Source organism: Microtus ochrogaster, chromosome 18, assembly GCF_000317375.1.
Source record: "Microtus ochrogaster isolate Prairie Vole_2 chromosome 18, MicOch1.0, whole genome shotgun sequence".
NCBI classification, from domain to species: Eukaryota; Metazoa; Chordata; class Mammalia; order Rodentia; family Cricetidae; genus Microtus; species Microtus ochrogaster.
In genome coordinates, this window is record NC_022020.1 from 52,812,662 (window position 1) to 52,823,140 (window position 10,479).

A 10,479-nucleotide genomic window follows, 5' to 3' on the forward strand; every position below is an offset into this window, starting at 1 on the left:
AAAAGGGACAGCAAGATGACTTCCAGCCCTGTGCAGCTGTGCTACACCAAAGGTAACAAGCTGGATGACGATGACACAGGGAAGCAGGCAATGAATGCGGCTGCCTACCAGCCATCTGAGCTGGGCAAGTCTTTCAGTGACTTCCACTGTGACAAGGTAGCAGACAAAAGCAATTGAAGGTAATTTACTGGCTCACACTTGGCCGGTCCTGTCCATCACAGGAGACAGGCACAGCAGCAGGAGCATGAGGTGGCTCGGCACACTGTGTTCACAGAGACAGACGCTGGTGCTCAGCTCGCTTTCTCCTTTTCACCTCTCCACCCAATTACTCAGTGCTGCCCACAGCTAAGGGTACTCTTCCCTCTTCAGTTGAACCTCTCTAGAGACATCCTCACAAGCATATCCACAAGTATGTCTCCCAAGTGATCCTAAACTCAACAGGGAAGATTAACATCAAAGGGTACTATGTCTCTCTGTTCTTTAATTCTCAACTCCAAAATGTCAATAATCCTAAAATTAGCTTCATAGGATTGTTATTAAAATAATGTCTCTATCAATGCTCCACAGTAGACCCTCAGTAGTTTTTAAAATGAATGTAAAAGTATAAGTATTACAAACAGTTTTTATGACATAAGCGTGTAAACTTAGTGTTTAAAATATAAGAGGAGGAGGTGGAGAGCAGACTCTGAAGTAAAAAGCAACCATTACTCTTGCAGAGAACCAGAGTTCTTTGCACCCCCTTGGGTGGCTCACAACAGCCTATAACCGCAGCTCCAAGGAATCCAATGTCTCTGGCCTTCATGGGCACTGCACTCAATCACACATACCCACATACATATACATATTTAAAAATAAAAATAAGTCATGAGTGTTTTTTACAGTTCCCTTCAGTGACGCTCCAGTTTTTCTGTTATTGCACAGATTACAATCAGTTCTATCAATGAGTGTTCAATTAAATGAGCTCTATCAAGATTAAGTAATGATAAAAGCTAACTCCGTGTTATATAATGGTTTAACCTATTCCACTTAAAACATAGCCAACCTTCCACGAGAACAACAGCCCGCTCTAGTTATTCATTAGGCGTTCTCCTGCAAAGGCTCTGAGCGCTCTGTGACCGGCAGCAGTTAGTCTACAAGACGGAATGGAACAGGCTCAGATTGGAAACTACAAGTCCAGCTACAATCCAGGAATTTCAAGTGTCTGGCAATTTTCAAGGGTTCCAATCCATACATACTATTTCAATAATGGAAGCAGGAAAACTTGTACAATGGCAGCAGTTAAAGCTGTCTTAACCCTGGGTCAGAGCTGCCTTCTAGACAGGCAAGTGCAAGCACAGGCCAGTCACCATCTACAAGTTTATAAGTTACCAGCTGGAGCGGGAGCCACTTCTGGAAGGGAGCGTGCAGAGCTCCTTAAAGCATTAAGAGCAACAAGAAGTGAGTGGCTGCTAGGCATGGGAATATGAAAATTATAGGGGTGGGACTTGTGGGAATGGTTGGATCTGACCATGATGATGCCTAACAAAGGGGTGTGTTTATAAAACAATAAAAAAAAAATGCCTTCAAAAACCAAGTGGTCAGCCCTGAAATTATACACATACAAACATTATAAGACAGACTCAGCATGCTATAGCTATATATTTATGTTTATATACACATATGTAAGTACGTAACAGTAATAATCAAAGAGACCATGAATTTGAGAGGCAATAGGGGGGTGGTAAGGGTTGGGGGGAAAGAGCATGAGAGGGTTTGGTAAGAGGAAAAAGAAGAGGGAAGTGATGCAATTATATTTCAATTAAAATTTAAAATTATTAAGAACAAAAAAGGGTGAAATTTAATTGTCTATTAAAAACTTTTAAATATTCACATAGAAGCCAGGCATGATAGCATATACCTGAACTCCCAACACTCAGGTGGTAGATGCATATGCTACATAGTGAAAACCCTGTTTTTATTTAAAGGAACATTCCTTAAAACAAATCATATAAACTCTGAGGTGATTTCTGAGGCCCTCAGCCTTAGTGCTTCCTCACCACCACCCCGGGAACCTAACAACACCTGCACCTACTAGAATGTTGGTTGGGGACTTTCCATCTCCCTGAGTCCTTGTGAGTGTTCTCCAAATAGAGCTCCACTCCTGGAATTGGGACAAGATAACCCTCAGATGTCCACAGGTGTTTTGACTCAGTCCCTGGGAAGGGGTCAAAGTAACCCTCAAATGTTTCCTCTTACCTCGCCTGATCTGGCAACCGCCCTCCAGCCCTGGCTCAGACCAATTGTTGTTAATAGCACTTTGAATAAACCAATCCTAACAGTTGAAGAACAACCCCCGAGTTCTCCCCCGCCTTGTTTCTATGGCTTTTTACTTTAAAAGTAGCTTGTAACAATCACTCGGGGTCTTTTGGCTTCTCGAATGCTGAAAGACCCTGTGGCGACAGAATTAAATGCTCTTGCTTTTACATCAACTGCGGTATGAGAATGGTCTCTTGGGGTGACTCCTCCTCGGTGATTGGACTTTAGGGTCCAACAGCCATGAGAGAAAAAAAAAGAAAAAGAATACAGCTGTGCTAGCCAAGTGGTGTGCCTTGTGACCCTGACACAGAGAAGGCTGAGGCAGGAGTCCTGCTGCACAGCAAGGTCATCTGAAGCAGAGGTTATAGAGGAACACTGTTTGCTGGCTTGCTGCTCAGATTGTCTACCTTTCCTCTCATCTCTTTTTGTTTTTGATGTTGTTCTTTTTTGTTTTGTTTCACTGTGTAGCCCTGAAACTCCTGGCTGTCCTGGAACTCACTCTGTAGAACAGGCTGGCTTTTAACTCAAAGAGATCTACCTGCCTCTGCCTCCTGAGTGCTGGGATTAAAAGTATGTATCACCACCATCTGGCTCAGCTACAATTGTTTTTATACTTCCCAGAACGATATGCCAAAGAGAAGCACCACCCACAGTGTGCTGAGCCCTTCTACATCAATCATTAATAAAGAAAATGCCCTCACAGACTTGCCTATAGGCAAATCTGATAGAGACATTTCCTTATTTTAAATTCCCTCTTCCCAGATGAACCTAGCTTGTGTTAAATTGACAAAAAAAAAAAAAGCCAGCTGGACATGGTGGCATACTCCTTTAATCCCAGCACTCAAGAGGCAAAGGCAGGCAGATCGCTATGAATTCAACATCATCCTGGTCTACATAGCGAGTTCCAACACAGTATGGCTACATAAAGAGATCCAAACTCACAACAATAAAACAACAACAAACTAATCAGTATGGGGTGGGGACAGTGTGTGTCCCCAAACAATACTGGATATAGGCATTGCTCCTACTTGTCTTCCCAAACTTTATGCCAGGTAGGATCACACATTTTGGTCACAGGACAAGGAGAAATGAAGCTAGTGCTGACCTTGAAGCTTTGTTCTTAACAGCTAGCTTTAGTGATACCAGAAAGTGATCTACAGACTGCTGTGGGGGATGGCCATCAACAGTTTTACCCAGCTGTGAACCCTGTGGGTCACAATAATGACCAGAATATGTTGTGACTGATATCCTCATGGCTGCACTACTGCCGTGAATGTTAGAGTAGCCAGCACTTTATACTGAATTTAAGGCCTTTCCACAGGAGGAAACCAGGTACCCTGATACAGTAATCTAGCCATAAACTCATGGCTAGTGAGGTGACAAGCCCTGGAAGAGAATTCGGAGAGCATTCCAGCATGGGCTGGGGGGGGGGGGCTCATAAGCTTCTACCCCTGGCTAAGGAGCTATTACTGCTAGGGAAATATTCTACTTTGCTTTCTATTGCTGCAATAAACACCCTAACCAAAAGCAACAGAGGAGAGGGTTTATTTCATCTTAGCACTTACAGTCCGGCATGGAAGAAAATCAGGGCAGGAGTGCAAACAGGAACCTGGAGCAGGAACTAAAGCAGAGGTCACAGAGGAACACTGCTTACTGGCTTGCTCCTCCTGGCTTGTTCAACTTATACAACTGAGGATTATCTACCCAGGGTTGTCACCATCTCACAACAAATGAACGTCAAGAAACTGTGATGGAGGTGTTTCTCAATCTGTTCCCTCTTCCCAGAAAAACTTAGCCTATGTCAAGACAACAAGAAAACTAACCAGCACAGAGAGTCAGCTTTCTTTAGGGGCCTGGCCCCTGGTAGACTGAGTGTTCCAGGGGATGGCTTCACAACTACGCACACATGGGCAGCACAAATTGTCTCAGCAGTTACGTTTTAAGAGGAAAATAAAGAGGACATGAAACTTGGAGATGGGGGGGAAAGGGGATCCAAGAGTAGTTTGAGAGGGGAAATAAGAGTAAACATGATCAAAATACACTGTATACAATTGTGAAATCTCAAAGAATAAACTAAAATTCACAGTTAAAAGGTAATTCATAACATGGTTTTTATGTGTTATTAAAACTCTATGTTGACTACATTGCTTTGATTAGACTACTACAGCCTCAGAAAAGGTAATTTCCCTTTTGTCCCTTCATGAGCCTATGAACCCTGCTTAGGAACCAGGACCTTCTAACAACATACTCTATCAAGGCATGCTTCTTCACCTTCATCCTGTGGTCCTTTGCAGCAGTCCACCAGGACTCTAGGAAGCTGGGAGGGGGCATTGACCAGCCCTTCCACCGCCACCCACACCCACTCCTAAGCTCAGGCATGTACACACACGACACATGTACAAAGCCCTGACACAGCTAACTCCATACATTCTTAGTCTGGCCTTCCTGCTGGCAAGAGTACAAAAGGCTTCCGCCTCACACTAGGATATGGGAGTTTCCTTCCTCAAGAGAAAATCAATTCAGAAACCAAGACAGGCTCTCAAAAGTACTCTTTCCAGCCTAGTGCAACCACTCTCCAGGACTGGTTTTTGTGGTCAGTCATCAGGAACTCCATGTTGCTGCCTCAGCACGCTAGCTTCCCCTCTCCCTCCAACCCCACTTCTCAGGAACAAGCTGCACTTGCAGGCTCTATTCCAGCCCAAGAGTGCCTGGTTTTCCAACCTTGATACTCTTCTAAAACAAACAAACAAACAAACAAAACAAAACAAAACAAAAATTCACCACTAAAGAGCTTTTATTGATGCAGCCTGAAACCACTAACATTCATAATGCCAGAAATCAAAACAAAATTTAAAGATACTTATTAATTTCACCAATTAAACCTGCAGCACATCAACATAAATAAGACTTTTAAGGAAGAAAAAAATTACTGTTGAACAAAAAAAATAATAAAAATTTTACACCTTTCTACCACTCTAATGGGCTCTGTAGTGGGCAGCCAGGTCTCAGGTTTGCCTCTGCCGTTAGTCTGATAGCCACCCTCTCAGATATTACACAGTGTTAAAACCATGCTGATCTCACGGCAATACAACATGAGACAGGAGAAGGAGGCTCGAGACAAGCTTTCCATTAGGACATTTCAAGGTCAAATGCAGATGGATGTGAACTGTATTTGTAGACTCTTAATTTACAATAGTGATATATTTTCTTTTTACAATTCCACAGTTCTATGAGCTTAACAGAAATTATATTAAGTATTTTATAGGCAAAGGTCTGGGGGAAACTCATCGCTCAGAATGTCATAGCTATAAATATACAGACCCTGAAACTACAGCAATACTTCTCTCTTCTGCTTGAACCTACTCCTTTTTATCTTGTGAAAAACACATCAAAAATCCTACCTAAACAAAAACAGTAAGTTCTTTAAAAAAAAAAAAATACTAAATTCTTAGTTCATTTAAAAAACTAATTTGAAAATTTTATACTTTTAAGGTTGAACAGAAAATATAAAATTGAATTGAATTAAAAAGAATGTATTTTTAGTTTTTAATTATGCAACATCTTTTAGGAAGCTTACATTTTACACAAAAGGAGTTAAAATTTACTGAAACCTATTATCAGCACTCAGATTCATTATAAAAGTAGACACAATTTCTTTTCTTCTCTCTCTCTCTCTCTCTCTCTCTCTCTCTCTCTCTCTCTCTCTCTCTTTTTGAGACAAGGTTTCTCTGCAGCCCTGGCTGTCCTGCCACTCAACTCTATAAATCAGGCTGGCCTCAAACACAGAGATCCACCTGCCTCTGCCTCCCAGGCGCTAGAATTATAAGATTAAAGGCATGTACCATCACCACTGGCTACAGTTTCTTAAATATGTACACATTAACAAAGTTGCTAATATTCTAGTCTTAGATGGCACTCTGCTACTGGACAGGATGACACACATATAGACAGCCCGGCATCCAATGTTATCCTTGAAAACCCTGTAAGGAACACAAGCAATCACACAGAAACTCCTCAAATTTCACATGAGAATCCCAAATGAAATTATCAAATGTTTTTTAAAATAATAAACCTCTTTTAAAAATACCCAAGGATTTCACATTATTAATTTCAACTGAACAATGCCCATGTCTTAATTTTCTTGTCCTACTAAAGAAGCACTATGGAAGCATCCATATCCAAGCATAACATATCATATGATCATAACACAACAGACTGAATTATGAAAAAATAAGATAAACTTAAATAATGTTTATTCAGAGCTCTGAATGGTAAATCATTTTACAAATATAGGAAATAAGCTATGTTTAAGCCATTTCTTCTAATGCTATAGCCAAGTAGACAGGTAACTGATTTTTTTCACATTTGCGCTTCTTGAATAGAGAAGTTATGTGCCTGTTCTAAATATAACATTATCTGAAAACTGAGAAACCCACAGCAAGAGTTCACTACTCAAGTCATGCCAAAAAGTATAAGACTATTTTACAGAAATATCCATACATTTATCTTACCTCTGTTTCTGTACAATGTGAATATCCCAATTTACCTGTAATAGAAATACAAAGAGTTACTTTCAAAGGATTGAGGGGTTTTAAAGTCATCAATAATATGTTCAAGCAACTATAGTCACAGCTTAATTAAACATGTGAAAACAACAAATGGTAGGATAATTTTTTTCATGTACAAAGTTGTTGGTTCATTCATTCAGTTACCAAGCTGGCTGCATACTCATAAACCTAGAACTCAAGATGCTAGAGAGGAAGATCACTGCAGGACTTACAAGACTGTCCCAAAAAAGAAAGACATTTTTAAAGAAAAAGAAAACACTGCATTTATGATCAAAAGAAGGGGGAAGGGGAAAAATCCATACGTGGTTGGTGCACACCTTTAATTCCCAAGGCAGAGGCAGATGGATATCTATAAGTTCAAGGAGGCTGGCCTACATAGTGAGTTCCAGGTCAGTCAGGGTTATACAGTGAGACAATGTCTCAAAAATGCAAACAGACAACAGAGAGAAAGGGGGATAGACAGACATTGACGGACTCTTGGGCTGAGGCAGGAAAATCTAGTTTTTGGCCAGCATGAACTAGGGAGTGAGGCCTTATATCAAAACAAAACAACAAAAAACAAAGAAACCCCTTGTACTGGTTGGTTGTATGTCAACTTGACACAAGCTAGAGTCATCAGCGAGGAAGGAGCCTCAGCTGAGGAAATGCCTCCGTGAGATCCAGCTAAAGGCATTTTCTCAATTAGTGATCAATGGGGGAGGACCCAGCCCATGGTGCTACAGTTGGGCTGGTTGTCCTGGGTTCTATAAGAAAGTAGGCTGGCCGGGCAGTGGTGGTGCACGCCTTTAAGCCCACCACTCGGGAGGTAGAAGCAGGCAGATCTCAAAGTAAGTTCGAGGCCAGCCTGATCTACAAGAGCTAGTTCCAGGACAGGCTCCAAAGCTACAGAGAAACCCTGTCTCGAAAAATAAAACAAACAAACAAAACAGAAAACAAAACCCCAGAAAAACAAACAAACAAACAAAGTAGGCTGAGCAAGTGTGGGGTGGGGGTGGAGCAAGCCAGTAAGCAGCTCCCCTCTATGGCCTCCGCATCAGCTCCTACCTCCAGCACCCTGCCCAGTTTGAGTTCCTGTCCTGACTTCCATCAGTGATGAACAATGATGTGGAAGTGGAACTCTAATAAACCCTTCCCTCTCCAACTGGCTTTTTGGTCATGGTGTTTCATCACAGCAATAGAAATCCTAACTAAGACATCCCTAGACCTCAACAACAGTTGGCTATACCAACAATAGTATTTTCTCATCAATGAGACATAATACCCAAGAACTTGTACAACCATATATTTTGTCAATTTGGGACAAAAATCATACTTTGAAAATAAAAGCTGCTACTTTAAGAGTAATTTATTTAAACAAAAAACAGATAATAACTTTACATGGGGTGGCAGAAACTTTTAATTTTTCCCATCTATATGTTTCCCCCTGCAATTATTCATCTGTATATGTACACAAACAGGCGCCATAGCACGTGTGTGTTGAGAAGGCCTTCCACCATCCAGGTCCTGAGGGTTGAACCCAGATCATCAGGCTTGGTGGAAGCACCTTTAATTTATTAAGCCACCTCATGAGCCCCATCTACTCATCTTACACATCACTGTCTACGGCTTATACATGTCCGCACAGCCTTCCCTCCCAGGACTACTCTCCCAGGAACTCCTACTTCTCCCAGCCTGCTACATCTGTACCTGTTCACGGTACGGTTCTACCATGATTGGAATTTTTAATGCTCAGAAGGATTTAGCCATCTTGCTGTTCATGGTGACATCATCAAAGAAAAAAATCATAGCTGTATGCCACCCAATTCTTCAAATGAAAAGTACAGTTGAAACCACAGTTCCTTAATGCCTAATGATCGTACTATAATCCTATGTAATATAAAACAGTGCTGAAACTCAAACTAGAAAACGGGACCTTGGGTCTTGTAAAATAAAAAGTATATACAAGCAATAAAAATTATATGAGCATGCATACAAAATGACTTTAAGTTATAAGGCTTTTATATACCAGTGAATATATGGCATAAGTTTGTTGCCAACATAAAATTATACTCATATATGGTGATATATATTTTATTTATATAAGCATAAGACTGTTCAGACCATAATACTGTGGAGGATTACTTATAGGAGTTAAGACTTCTATAGAATGGTTAATTAATGTACCTAAGAACACCATTAGAAACAGCTCAAAGTAGAGCACAGAGTCTACCTGTGGGGAAACACTGAGTACTCTAATCTGTAGGAGAGGAAAAGGAGGACAGGATAGCAAATTGTAACACAGAAGAAAGCAACATCCTTTAAAGAACACAGATCACATCACCAATAGGAAATAATTCTTTTTGCTTTGTTTTTTGTGACAGGGTTTCTCTGTGAAACAGCCCTAGCTGTCCTGGAACTTGCTTTGTAACCAGGCTAGCCTCAAACTCAGAGAAATCCATCTGCCTCTGCCTCCCCAGTGCTGGGATTAAAGGTGTGTGCCACCACGGCCAGCGAAGATTTATTTATTTATTATGAATGAAACGTTCTGCATGCATGCCGCATGTCTGCAGGCCAGAAAAGGTCACTAGATGTCATTACGGATGTTTATGAGCCACCATATGGATGCTAGGAATTGAACTCAGAACATTTGGAAGAGCAGCCAGTGCTCTTAAGCCACAGAGCCATTTCTCCAGCCCCAGGAAATAATCCGGAAGGAAGAAAAAAAAATCACAAAAACTCTGAAACCACGGGCTGGGGATACAGCTCGGTTGATAGAGTGCTCACAGAAAGCACTGTGAAACCATGCCTATAATTCCAACACTTGGGAGGTGACAATCAGAGAGATTCAAAAGGTTAAGGTCATCCTTGGCTATATAGTGAATTTGAAACCAGCCTGAGTTACACAAGATCCTGTCGTCGTCGTCGTGCCCCCCCCCCACCATGAAAGAAGGAAAGCAAACAAACAAGTATTAGAAATTTGGGCTTGCTTGTTTATTTCACCTTTGAGACAAGGTCTGGTTATGTAGCCTTGACTGGCCTGGGACTCCCTGTATAGATCAGGCTGGCCTTAAACTCAGAGATCTGCCTACCTCTCCAGTACTGTAATTAATGATGTGTGCGACCATGACTAGCAAATATACTTTTTATTGTTGAAGATTCTAAAATCCACTTCCATTACAGCATAGGCAGAGGAGAAAACAGCAATGCTGGGAAGTCATGGCTTGTGCTGTGTGACAATATACAAACCTAACCTGTGGGAAGGAGAGGAAACTCTGGGTGCTGATCTGGAACTAGAAGTATTTATTACCCAACTTGAAAAACTAGCTCTGTACACCAAAAATGGGAGACTCCACTTTGCAAAGGCACAATGAGCCTATTCTGCCTGATTCAACTCAGGAACCCTCAGCAGACTCCTGATGCTGGCTGGCTAGGACAACTATAAGAAGCTGTGAACAACTTTCTGCACCTGAAAAATAATGAAGGACTTAAGGAATTATTGTATGATGTTAAAAAGCATAGGCTACTGAAATTAGATTCCTTGTAATCACCTGATGCAAAACAAAACTTACTCTTCTTAAGAATATCAAATCCTTGTGTAAGACGCAACTGCACTTGGTTACCCCACACGAACTGCTGA

General features: G+C 41.3%; 1 protein-coding gene across 4 annotated transcripts in view; it reads right to left on the minus strand.

Moving 5' to 3' along the window:
- Window positions 1-6,837, minus strand: part of Spire1 (spire type actin nucleation factor 1) — a 102,278-nt gene extending 95,441 nt beyond the window's left edge. For all 4 annotated transcript variants that reach the window (XM_005356227.3, XM_013349544.2, XM_005356226.3 and 1 more), the window contains exon 1: window positions 6,807-6,837. The gene's annotated coding sequence lies outside the window, so the exon portion shown is untranslated. The remainder of the gene's footprint in view (window positions 1-6,806) is intronic.
- Between the last annotated feature and the right edge of the window lie 3,642 nt (window positions 6,838-10,479).